The sequence below is a fragment of the Rhipicephalus microplus genome, unplaced genomic scaffold, assembly GCF_043290135.1.
Source record: "Rhipicephalus microplus isolate Deutch F79 unplaced genomic scaffold, USDA_Rmic scaffold_181, whole genome shotgun sequence".
Classification (NCBI taxonomy): Eukaryota; Metazoa; Arthropoda; class Arachnida; order Ixodida; family Ixodidae; genus Rhipicephalus; species Rhipicephalus microplus.
In genome coordinates, this window is record NW_027464752.1 from 187,501 (window position 1) to 200,000 (window position 12,500).

A 12,500-nucleotide genomic window follows, 5' to 3' on the forward strand; every position below is an offset into this window, starting at 1 on the left:
GACCCTAAACCGCGCCAAGTACGGAGGGAACAGCGCGGCTAAGGGCTCGAAACAAACCCTGAACCGCGCCAAGTACGAAAGGAACGGCGCGCAGTAGGGGTTTAAAACAAAGCTGGTCCCAAAATCGCGCCAAGTACGAAAGGAACAGCGCGGTCGAGACTCGGAAGAAAAAGCTTTCAAAGTGTCGTAGCACGATGCACACTGCTGTTCGTGTGGAACAAACGTGACTACCGTGCTGTACGGTGGAGTTCTGTGCGCAAAAGCGGCGCGTGTGTTTCTAAGCACCACAGCGTTGTGTCAAAAAAGAGGTGCCTGAGAGAAACGCATGCGACTGCCGTGCTTTGCGGCATAGCACCGTGCGCAAAAACGGTGCGCATGCAAGAGGTGTCAGAGCTAGCGAACTTGTGCCACGAGCAACAGGTCACTAAAAGCCTATAGATGACGGTGTTGGAGGAAAAGAAAAATATCGAGAAAGCACTGCGGTGTGCCGTGCGTAGGGACGGGCGCGCGTGCCACATGCCGCCGAAATATGGGTGTCGGAGAAAACAGAGTGCCGCGCGTAACGAGGGGCGCGCGTGTTACAGAGAGATATGCCCAAACGCATGAAAGTGTACGCAGGTGTCCTAAGGCAGTTTTTTTTTTTTTCCTCATTTTGATGTCGCCCCGGCTGACGCGGTTTTCGTTTTTCCGTGCCGCCCCGGCTGACGCGGTTTTCGTTTTTCCGTGCCGCCCCGGCTGACGCAGTTTTTGCGCCGCCCCGGCTGACGCGGTTTTCGCGCCGCCCCGGCTGACGCGGTTTTCGCGCCGCCCCGGCTGACGCGGTTTTTGCGTCGCCCCGGCTGACGCGGTTCGGACTTTGCACTTTTTGGCTCACCCCGGCTGGCGGCCCACTCACTCGATCGCCAGGTCTGTTTGCCCCGGTGGTTCCACCGCCAGGCTTAAGCGCGAACTTTTTTTGTTTGTTTTCTTTTGATTAAGCGCAAGCTTTTTTCTTTGTTTTCTTTTGATTAAGCGCGGGCTTTTTTCTTTGTTTTTTTTTTTGATTTCGCCCCGGCAGACGCGGTTTTTGCGCCGCCCCGGCTGACGCGGTTTTTGCCGCCCCGGCTGACGCAGTTCGGACTTAGCACTTTTCGGCTGTGCCTGGCTGGCGGCCCACTCACTCAATCGCCATGTCTGTTTGCCACAGTTTTCCCGGTGGTGCCGCACCCGGGCTCGCCCCGGCTGACGCAGTTTTCGCGCCGCCCCGGCTGACGCGGTTTCGTGCCGCCCCGGCAGACGCGGTTTTCGCGCCGCCCCGGCTGACGCGGTTTCGTGCCGCACCGGCAGACGCAGTTCGGACTTAGCACTTTTCGGCTGTGCATGGCTGGCGGCCCACTCACTCGATCGCCATGTCTGTTTGCCACAGTTTTCCCGGTGGTGCCGCACCCGGGCTCGCCCCGGCAGACGCGTTTTTTTTTTTTCTTTCGCCCCGGCTGACGCAGTTTTCGCGCCGCCCCGGCTGACGCGGTTTCGTGCCGCCCCGGCAGACGCGGTTTTTTGCGCCGCCCCGGCTGACGCGGTTTTTGCCGCCCCGGCTGACGCAGTTCGGACTTAGCACTTTTCGGCTGTGCCTGGCTGGCGGCCCACTCACTCGATCGCCATGTCTGTTTGCCACAGTTTTCCCGGTGGTGCCGCACCCGGGCTCGCCCCGGCTGACGCAGTTTTCGCGCCGCCCCGGCTGACGCGGTTTCGTGCCGCCCCGGCAGACGCGGTTTTCGCGCCGCCCCGGCTGACGCAGTTCGGACTTAGCACTTTTTGGGCTGAGCCTGGCTGGCGGCCCACTCACTCGATCGCCATGTCTGTTTGCCACAGTCTTCCCGGTGGTGCCGCACCCGGGCTCGCCCCGGCAGACGCGTTTTTTTTTCTTTCGCCCCGGCAGACGTGGTTCCCCCCCCCCTTTTCGCTCGCCCCGGCTGACGAGGTTTTCGCGCCGCCCCGGCTGACGCAGTTTTCGCGCCGCCCCGGCTGACGCGGTTTTCGCGCCGCCCCGGCTGACGCGGTTTTTGCGTCGCCCCGGCTGACACGGTTCGGACTTTGCACTTTTCGGCTGTGCCTGGCTGGCGGCCCACTCACTCGATCGCCATGTCTGTTTGCCACAGTTTTCCCGGTGGTGCCGCACCCGGGCTCGCCCCGGCTGACGCAGTTTTCGCGCCGCCCCGGCTGACGCGGTTTCGTGCCGCCCCGGCAGACGCGGTTTTCGCGCCGCCCCGGCTGACGCGGTTTCGTGCCGCCCCGGCAGACGCAGTTCGGACTTAGCACTTTTCGGCTGTGCCTGGCTGGCGGCCCACTCACTCAATCGCCATGTCTGTTTGCCACAGTTTTCCCGGTGGTGCCGCACCCGGGCTCGCCCCGGCTGACGCAGTTTTCGCGCCGCCCCGGCTGACGCGGTTTCGTGCCGCCCCGGCAGACGCGGTTTTCGCGCCGCCCCGGCTGACGCGGTTTCGTGCCGCCCCGGCAGACGCAGTTCGGACTTAGCACTTTTCGGCTGTGCCTGGCTGGCGGCCCACTCACTCGATCGCCATGTCTGTTTGCCACAGTTTTCCCGGTGGTGCCGCACCCGGGCTCGCCCCGGCAGACGCGTTTTTTTTTTCTTTCGCCCCGGCTGACGCAGTTTTCGCGCCGCCCCGGCTGACGCGGTTTCGTGCCGCCCCGGCAGACGCGGTTTTTTGCGCCGCCCCGGCTGACGCGGTTTTTGCCGCCCCGGCTGACGCAGTTCGGACTTAGCACTTTTCGGCTGTGCCTGGCTGGCGGCCCACTCACTCGATCGCCATGTCTGTTTGCCACAGTTTTCCCGGTGGTGCCGCACCCGGGCTCGCCCCGGCTGACGCAGTTTTCGCGCCGCCCCGGCTGACGCGGTTTCGTGCCGCCCCGGCAGACGCGGTTTTCGCGCCGCCCCGGCTGACGCAGTTCGGACTTAGCACTTTTTGGGCTGAGCCTGGCTGGCGGCCCACTCACTCGATCGCCATGTCTGTTTGCCACAGTCTTCCCGGTGGTGCCGCACCCGGGCTCGCCCCGGCAGACGCGTTTTTTTTTCTTTCGCCCCGGGAGACGTGGTTCCCCCCCCCCCCTTTTCGCTCGCCCCGGCTGACGAGGTTTTCGCGCCGCCCCGGCTGACGCAGTTTTCGCGCCGCCCCGGCTGACGCGGTTTCGTGCCGCCCCGGCTGACGCGGTTTTCGCGCCGCCCCGGCTGACGCGGTTTTTGCGTCGCCCCGGCTGACACGGTTCGGACTTTGCACTTTTCGGCTGTGCCTGGCTGGCGGCCCACTCACTCGATCGCCATGTCTGTTTGCCACAGTTTTCCCGGTGGTGCCGCACCCGGGCTCGCCCCGGCTGACGCAGTTTTCGCGCCGCCCCGGCTGACGCGGTTTCGTGCCGCCCCGGCAGACGCGGTTTTCGCGCCGCCCCGGCTGACGCGGTTTCGTGCCGCCCCGGCAGACGCAGTTCGGACTTAGCACTTTTCGGCTGTGCCTGGCTGGCGGCCCACTCACTCAATCGCCATGTCTGTTTGCCACAGTTTTCCCGGTGGTGCCGCACCCGGGCTCGCCCCGGCTGACGCAGTTTTCGCGCCGCCCCGGCTGACGCGGTTTCGTGCCGCCCCGGCAGACGCGGTTTTCGCGCCGCCTGGCTGACGCGGTTTCGTGCCGCCCCGGCAGACGCAGTTCGGACTTAGCACTTTTCGGCTGTGCCTGGCTGGCGGCCCACTCACTCGATCGCCATGTCTGTTTGCCACAGTTTTCCCGGTGGTGCCGCACCCGGGCTCGCCCCGGCAGACGCGTTTTTTTTTTTCTTTCGCCCCGGCTGACGCAGTTTTCGCGCCGCCCCGGCTGACGCGGTTTCGTGCCGCCCCGGCAGACGCGGTTTTTTGCGCCGCCCCGGCTGACGCGGTTTTTGCCGCCCCGGCTGACGCAGTTCGGACTTAGCACTTTTCGGCTGTGCCTGGCTGGCGGCCCACTCACTCGATCGCCATGTCTGTTTGCCACAGTTTTCCCGGTGGTGCCGCACCCGGGCTCGCCCCGGCTGACGCAGTTTTCGCGCCGCCCCGGCTGACGCGGTTTCGTGCCGCCCCGGCAGACGCGGTTTTCGCGCCGCCCCGGCTGACGCAGTTCGGACTTAGCACTTTTTGGGCTGAGCCTGGCTGGCGGCCCACTCACTCGATCGCCATGTCTGTTTGCCACAGTCTTCCCGGTGGTGCCGCACCCGGGCTCGCCCCGGCAGACGCGTTTTTTTTTCTTTCGCCCCGGCAGACGTGGTTCCCCCCCCCCCCCCTTTTCGCTCGCCCCGGCTGACGAGGTTTTCGCGCCGCCCCGGCTGACGCAGTTTTCGCGCCGCCCCGGCTGACGCGGTTTCGTGCCGCCCCGGCTGACGCGGTTTTCGCGCCGCCCCGGCTGACGCGGTTTTTGCGTCGCCCCGGCTGACACGGTTCGGACTTTGCACTTTTCGGCTGTGCCTGGCTGGCGGCCCACTCACTCGATCGCCATGTCTGTTTGCCACAGTTTTCCCGGTGGTGCCGCACCCGGGCTTGCCCCGGCAGACGCGTTTTTTTTTTCTTTCGCCCCGGCTGACGCAGTTTTCGCCCCGCCCCGGCTGACGCGGTTTCGTGCCGCCCCGGCAGACGCGGTTTTTTGCGCCGCCCCGGCTGACGCGGTTTTTGCCGCCCCGGCTGACGCAGTTCGGACTTTGCACTTTTTGGCTGAGCCTGGCTGGCGGCCCACTCACTCGATCGCCATGTCTGTTTGCCACAGTTTTCCCGGTGGTGCCGCACCCGGGCTCGCCCCGGCAGACGCGTTTTTTTTTTTCCTTCGCCCCGGCAGACGTGGTTCCCCCCCCCCCTCCGTCTTTCTTTTTGTTTTTTTTTTCGCCGCGGCTGAAGTGGATTTTTCGGTGCCTCGACGCCCCGGTAGTCGCGGTTTTTCCGTTTCCGCACGGCCCCGGCTGACGCTGCTCGGTCACAGTCGCCTTTTGTGAGGATTGCAGACTTCTTGAGCGCGGGTGTTTTTTTTTGTTGTTGTTGTTGTTTTATTACGCATTCGCTCCAGCAGACGCTGTTTAGACTTTTTGTTTCCTCTTTTATCCTGCGACGAGGTGACGAGGTTTATTCGGTGCCCCGCCGCCCCGGCTGAAGTGATTTTTCCTGTCCCGTGCCGCCCCGGCTGACGCGGTTGGGACTTCGCGTTTGTTCGGCCGCCACGGGTTTTGGCGCACTCGCTCGGTTGCTTGTTGTTGCCACTTGTTGCGAACCCAGGTTTCTTGAGCGAGCGCGGGCGTTTTTTCTTCCTTTCTTTCTTTGTTCTATGTGTTAGCGAATCGGCCTTTAATATCACACGAGGACTCACAACCAACAATTTTCAGTTAGAAGTGTAAAAAATCTGCAGGTGTTGACGTAACTGACTTGCCCCGTACCCTTGAGTACATCCATGAAGTTCTCGTAGTACTACTAAATCGCATTATTCCAAGTGGAGAAATTCCCATAAACTTGCAAACCTCTACACGAAAATCGGTGCGCGTGATAAAGTTGAAAATTATCGTCCGATATCAAATGTGCCTTCTATAACACAAATTCTAGGAAAAAAAAAAAAACACTTGTTCGCCGTTTTCTGCGCCGTGACTGGCAGCACTCCGGCGAAGCGAAACGGGGTCGATTCGAGCACGATATCGGCGTCTTTCGACGTGCTCGCCGGCGACCGTCGCACGAGTACGTCGCACGAGCGCGTCTGCCGGGGCGCCGTTTGCGAAGCCGACGCAAAAGTGGGAACCGCCGCTCGGATGATCGCCGCTTTCGGCAGAGTGAGTGTTGGCACTCCGGGGAAGCGAAACAGCGTGAATGCGCCCACGAAATCGGCGTATTTTGAAGTGCCCGCCGGCGACCGTCGCACGAGTACGGTAAACCGCGTCAGCCGGGGCGTAGTTCGGGACGCCGACGAAAAAGTGGGAAGCGCAACTCGGATCTTCGCCGTTTTTGCAGGAGTGAGTGGCGGCCCTCCTGCGAGACCAAGAAGCATCGATTCGTGCACGAATTCGGCGCCTTTCGACGTGATCGCCGGCGACCGTCGCTCGAGTAGGGCAAACCGCGTCTGCCGGGGCGGGCTTCGGGACGCCGATGCGAAAGTGGGAAACGCTGCTCGGATGTTCGCCGTTTTTGGCCGAGTGAGTGCTGGCACTCGGGCGAAGCCAAACGGGGCCGATTACGGCACGATATCGGCGTCTTTCGACGTGCCCGGCGGCGACCGTCGCACGAGTACGGTAAACCGCGTCAGCCCGGGCGGAGTTCGGGACGCCGATGCGAAAGTGGAGAACGCCGCTCGGATCTTCGCCGTTTTTGGAGGAGTGAGTGGCGGCACTCCGGAGAAGCCAAGGAGCGCCAATTAGCGCACGATATCGGCGTCTTTCGACGCGCTCGCCGGCGACCGTCGCACGAGTAGGGCAAACCGCGTCTGCCGGGGCGGGGTTTACGACGCCGACGCAAAAGTGGGAACCGCCGCTCGGATGTTGGCCGTTTTTGGCAGAGTGAGTGCTGGCACACCGGCGACGCGAAAGAGCGCGAAAGCGCCCACGAAAGTGGCGTATTTGGACGTGCTTGACGGCGACCGCTGCAGGAGTACGAAAAACCACGTCAGCCGGGGCGAGCGACCCACGGCGGTCTGGGTGCTTATCGCTGCTATTATAGGGGCACCCCGGCAGACGCAGAAAAAAAAAATTTTTTTTCGACCTTCTTTTTTGCTGGTCGAGCTCGGGTAACCCAGGTCGCAATGGGAGCCGCGCACGAAAGCGGCGTCGCGAGACGCGTTCGCGGTCGCTAGTCGCACGAGCTCGGCAACCGCGTCAGCCGGCGCGGAGTTCGGGATGCCGACGGCTAAGTGGGTACCGCTGCTCGGATGTTCGCCGTTTTTGGCCGAGTGAGTGCTGGCACTCCGGCGAAGCGAAACGGGGCCGATTCGGGCACGATATCGGCGTATTTCGACGTGCTCGCCGGCGACCGTCGCACGAGTACGGCAAAGCGCGTCTGCCGGGGCGAGGTTTGCGATGCCGACGAAAAAGTGGGAAGCGCCGCTCGGATCTTCGCCGTTTTTGCAGGAGTGAGTGGCGGCCCTCCTGCGAGACCAAGAAGCATCGACTCGCGCACGATATCGGTGTCTTTCGACGTGCCCGCCGGCCACCGCCGCACGAGTACGGCAAACCGCGTATGCCGGGGCGGGGTTGGCGACGCCGACGCAAAAGTGGGAACCGCCACTAGGATGTTCGCCGTTTTTGGCAGAGTGAGTGCTGGCACTCCGGCGAAGCGAAAGAGCGCGAATGCGCCCACGAAAGTGGCGTGTTTGGACGTGCTTGACGACGACCACCGCAGGAAAACGAAAAACCACGTCAGCCGGGGCGAGCGACCCATGGCGGTCTGGGTGCTTATCGCTGCTATTATAGGGGCACCCCGGCAGACACAAAAAAAAAAAAAAATTTTTTTCGACATTCTTTTTTGCTCGTCGACCTCGGGTGACCCAGGTCGCAGTGGGAGCCGCGCACGAAAGCGGCGTCGCGAGACGGCTTCGCGGTCGCTAGTCGCACGAGCTCGGCAACCGCGTCTGCCGGGGCGGAGTTCGGGACGCCGACGGCTAAGTGGGAACCGCCGCTCGGATGTTCGCCGTTTGTGGCCGAGTGAGTGCTGGCACTCCGGCGAAGCCAAACGGGGCCGATTCCGGCACGATATCGGCGTCTTTCTACGTGCTCGCCGGCGACCGTCGCACGAGTACGGCAAAGTGCGTCTGCCGGGGCGGGGTTTGCGACGCGTACGCAATAGTGAGAACCGTCGCTCGGATGTTCGTCGTCTTTCGCCGAGCCAGTGCTGGCACTCCGGCGAAGCCGAACGGAGCCGATTCGGGCACGATATCGGCGTCTTTCCACGTGCTCGCCGGCGACCGTCGCACGAGTACGGTAAACCGCGTCAGCCGGGGCGGAGTTCGGGACGCCGATGCGAAAGTGGGAAGCGCCGCTCGGATCTTCGCCGTTTTTGGAGGAGTCAGTGGCGGCACTCCGGTGAAGCCAAGGTGCGCCAATTCGCGCACGATATCGGCGTCTTTCGACGTGCCCGCCGGCCACCGTCGCACGAGTACGGCAAACCTCGTCTGCCGGGGCGGGGTTTGCGACGCCGACGCAAAAGTGGGAACCGCCGCTCGGATGTTCGCCGTTTTTGGCAGAGTGAGTGCTGGCACTCCGGCGAAGCGAAAGAGCGTGAATGCGCCCACGAAAGTAGCGTATTTGGACGTGCTTGACGGCGACCGCCGCAGGAGTACGAAAAACCACGTCAGCCGGGGCGAGCGACCCACGGCGGTCTGGGTGCTTATCGCTGCTATTATAGGGGCACCCCGGCAGACGCAGAAAGAAAAAAAAAAATGGGGACATGGCGTGCGTCACCGTGCGGCTTCGCAGCGTTGCCGAAGTCGCCGAGCCCTTCGACTGAGCCGAACGGCGGACAGGGAACGTTGGTCGGCCGTTCTAACCTGTCGGTGCCACGCCGAGACGTCGTTAAGGAAAACCGCGTCGTGGGCCTCTACGACGCCGTCGAGTCGTTGTACGTTTGGTGTCCAGCGTGTCGGCGGCGAGTAGCGGACACGTCGTTCACGACTTCGGTCTTTCGCAGTCGACGCGAACTTGCGGAGAGTCGTGGTGCCTCACGTTTTCGGCAGAAACCGCGGCGGAATTTTCCCGTGCGTGCGCGCACGACCTCGGTGCTGTGCCGTCAGCGTAGTGTTGCACAAACTCGTGGCCTACCCAAGGTGCGGTACGTTTGCGGCCGTATCCTCGGTGGGAATTTCGTGAGTAGGGTCGCAAATTCTACGACCTCGGCGGGTTTGAGAGCGACGTAGACTTGTGGCACGCTCAACGTGCCACACGTTTCGGGGCACACCCGCGGTGAAATTTTCTCGAGTACGCTCGTATTAGTGCCCAAGGAGGTCTGGGTACTTATCGCTGCTATTATGTGGGGGTTCTCGTGAGCGGCGTACGCGAAAGCGACCGGGTGTCTGATATGCGGCGGGCTTCGGCCTCGTCAAGCGTGTCCTCGGGTCTGCTCCAGGGGAATCCACGGCAGTCGTCTGCAGCCTCATCCGCTTGATGCGTTAGGGGCTGGTTGTCGGACGGTGCCGTTTTACCACGATATCGAGGTGTGTTCCGTGTCGTCCTCGGGCGATTCAGATGCGAAAGCGCCGAAGACGCGGGCGTGACCCGTCGTCTGGCGGCTTTGCAGTCTCGGCTCCGTTGCTAGTTCCGGCCGGTCCACCGACAGTGCAGCGGGCTTGGGCAACCCGCACGGCGCGACCGAGTCGATGCAACGAAAAAGAGCGAGCATGAACGTGCTTCTTGCCGCACGGCTCCCACTCGTCTTTCGGGAAGGTTGTGCCGTAGCGAGCTCGAACGCCGTCATCTCGGAGTGCAAAATAAGCGTGTTGGGGCGCCTGAAGGTGGCCTCCGCCGCACACAGACTGCGTCCGGCCCGCCGAAGGCGAGGACGGACGCGCAGTCGAACGATTACCTGGTTGATCCTGCCAGTAATCATATGCTTGTCTCAAAGATTAAGCCATGCATGTCTAAGTACATGCCGAAATAAGGCGAAACCGCGAATGGCTCATTAAATCAGTTATGGTTCCTTAGATCGTTTCTTCCTACTTGGATAACTGTGGCAATTCTAGAGCTAATACATGCAGTGAGCCTGGAGCCCTTTGGGTAACGGGTGCTTTTATTAGACCAAGATCGATCGGGTTTCGGCCCGTATTGTGTGGTGACTCTGGATAACTTTGTGCTGATCGCATGGCCACGAGCCGGCGACGTTTCTTTCAAGTGTCTGCCTTATCAACTTTCGATGGTAGGTTACTTGCTTACCATGGTTGTTACGGGTAACGGAGAATCAGGGTTCGATTCCGGAGAGGGAGCCTGAGAAACGGCTACCACATCCAAGGAAGGCAGCAGGCGCGCAAATTACCCACTCCCGGCACGGGGAGGTAGTGACGAAAAATAACAATACGGGACTCTTTTGAGGCCCCGTAATTGAAATGAGTACACTCTAAATCCTTTAACGAGGATCAATTGGAGGGCAAGTCTGGTGCCAGCAGCCGCGGTAATTCCAGCTCCAATAGCGTATACTAAAGCTGCTGCGGTTAAAAAGCTCGTAGTTGGATCTCAGTTCCAGACGAGTAGTGCATCTACCCGATGCGACGGCTCGGACTGAACATCATGCCGGTTCTTTCTTGGTGCACTTCATTGTGTGCCTCGAGATGGCCGGTGCTTTTACTTTGAAAAAATTAGAGTGCTCAACGCAGGCGAGTCGCCTGAATAAACTTGCATGGAATAATAGAACAAGACCTCGTTTCTGTTCTGTTGGTTTTTGGAATACGAGGTAATGATTAAGAGGGACGGACGGGGGCATTCGTATTGCGGCGCTAGAGGTGAAATTCTTGGACCGTCGCAAGACGAACTACTGCGAAAGCATTTGCCAAGAATGTTTTCATTGATCAAGAACGAAAGTCAGAGGTTCGAAGGCGATCAGATACCGCCCTAGTTCTGACCATAAACGATGCCAACCAGCGATCCGCCTGAGTTACTCAAATGACTCGGCGGGCAGCTTCCGGGAAACCAAAGTATTTGGGTTCCGGGGGAAGTATGGTTGCAAAGCTGAAACTTAAAGGAATTGACGGAAGGGCACCACCAGGAGTGGAGCCTGCGGCTTAATTTGACTCAACACGGGAAAACTTACCCGGCCCGGACACTGGGAGGATTGACAGATTGAGAGCTCTTTCTTGATTCGGTGGATGGTGGTGCATGGCCGTTCTTAGTTGGTGGAGCGATTTGTCTGGTTAATTCCGATAACGAACGAGACTCTAGCCTATTAAATAGGTGCGGGGTTCCCAGCACCTTACAACCTTCTTAGAGGGACAAGCGGCTCCTAGCCGCACGAAACAGAGCAATAACAGGTCTGTGATGCCCTTAGATGTCCGGGGCCGCACGCGCGCTACACTGAAGGAAGCAGCGTGTCTTTATCCCTGTCTGAAAAGACTGGGTAACCCGTGGAACTTCTTTCGTGATTGGGATAGGGGCTTGCAATTGTTCCCCTTGAACGAGGAATTCCCAGTAAGCGCGAGTCATAAGCTCGCGTTGATTACGTCCCTGCCCTTTGTACACACCGCCCGTCGCTACTACCGATTGAATGATTTAGTGAGGTCTTCGGACCGATGTCCGGCGCGGCCTTTCGGTTGCGCCGGTCTGTTGGAAAGATGACCAAACTTGATCATTTAGAGGAAGTAAAAGTCGTAACAAGGTTTCCGTAGGTGAACCTGCGGAAGGATCATTAACGGATTGTGAAGGGTGAGCGCCTCAGCTGCGTCTGCGCCCGACACTTTCTGCCGCTGACCCCGTTTGGACGCGGGGTCGGCTTTTCCCCACGGGGCTGCCTGAATGTGGAGCGGCACCCCGTGACAAATTGTTGCGCCCAGCGGACGCCAACACCGCGACCTTGGACGGTCGGCCAGGTGGCGGACGCGGGTACAAACGGCGCAACGCACTCATAGGTCGGCTTTCGACCCGCCACAGCACCGTGGCTCGAAGCGCTCGAAATGCGCGACCCGACCGCTGCGGGACCGCCTAGTACTGTAAACAGGAGCGGCGGAGCGCGAACGGCGAGTCGTGGTTACGTCGGTAGAAGGCGAGGCTGCGCGTTCCCGAAACGCCAGCCGAGTGCCCTCCCGACCGTTCGAGCGTGCAAGAACGAGACCCGACAATCGCGCGGCGACTGCCAAGTACGAGAGGAACGGCACAAGCGTCGGCGGTCGGTCAAGGAACTGGCGATGTGACGGGTCCGCTGTGCACCAGTGCATACCGTCCCGCCGTCCGCGGCAAGCGCCTCCGCGTCCTCGGGTGACGGAGGCTGCCGGTCGGTTCTTGCAGGCGAGGGATCTCGCTGGCACCGGTTCGCGTTGACGCGCGGCCGGTCATGGCACGGCGATGCGACGGCCGAGGTGCGCAGTACTCGATGGAGGAACCGCACGCTCCGATGACCGTCCCGCCCTCCGCGGCGTATGCGTACCGACCGTAATGGTTGCAGCAGCGCCGGCCGGCTTTTGAATTCGCCACACGAAACACGGTGCGAGATCGCGGTTAGGGGAGCGTCGACGTTGCCAGGCGTTTTGCTTGCTGCCGAGGGAAAGGCGGCACGGCCACGTCGCGCTCGTCGCGATTAGCGGGTCTGCGCGCTTTGGGAAGGTGCCGCAACGACTTGCCGAAAGAGGAAGCACGGAAGAACGAGGGACTTGGACGTCCCGACAATTGAACGCACTTGCGGCCAGGCCCTTGCTGGCTTCGTTCTTCCGCCTCGAGTAGGCTCGTACGCGGCTCCGGCGCCGAAAGTGGTCCTTGGCACCGACTTCGGTGGACGTGGGAAGTGCCGCGCAAGTACGGCGCGCCTGGCTCCACCTGTTGGCTAAAGT

General features: G+C 61.3%; 1 non-coding gene across 1 annotated transcript; it reads left to right on the forward strand.

Moving 5' to 3' along the window:
• The first annotated feature begins 9,553 nt into the window (after positions 1-9,553).
• LOC142791669 (small subunit ribosomal RNA) lies at positions 9,554-11,368 on the forward strand. Its single transcript, XR_012890366.1, has one exon. It is a non-coding gene; the product is annotated as a small subunit ribosomal RNA (ribosomal RNA).
• The last annotated feature ends 1,132 nt before the right edge of the window (positions 11,369-12,500 follow it).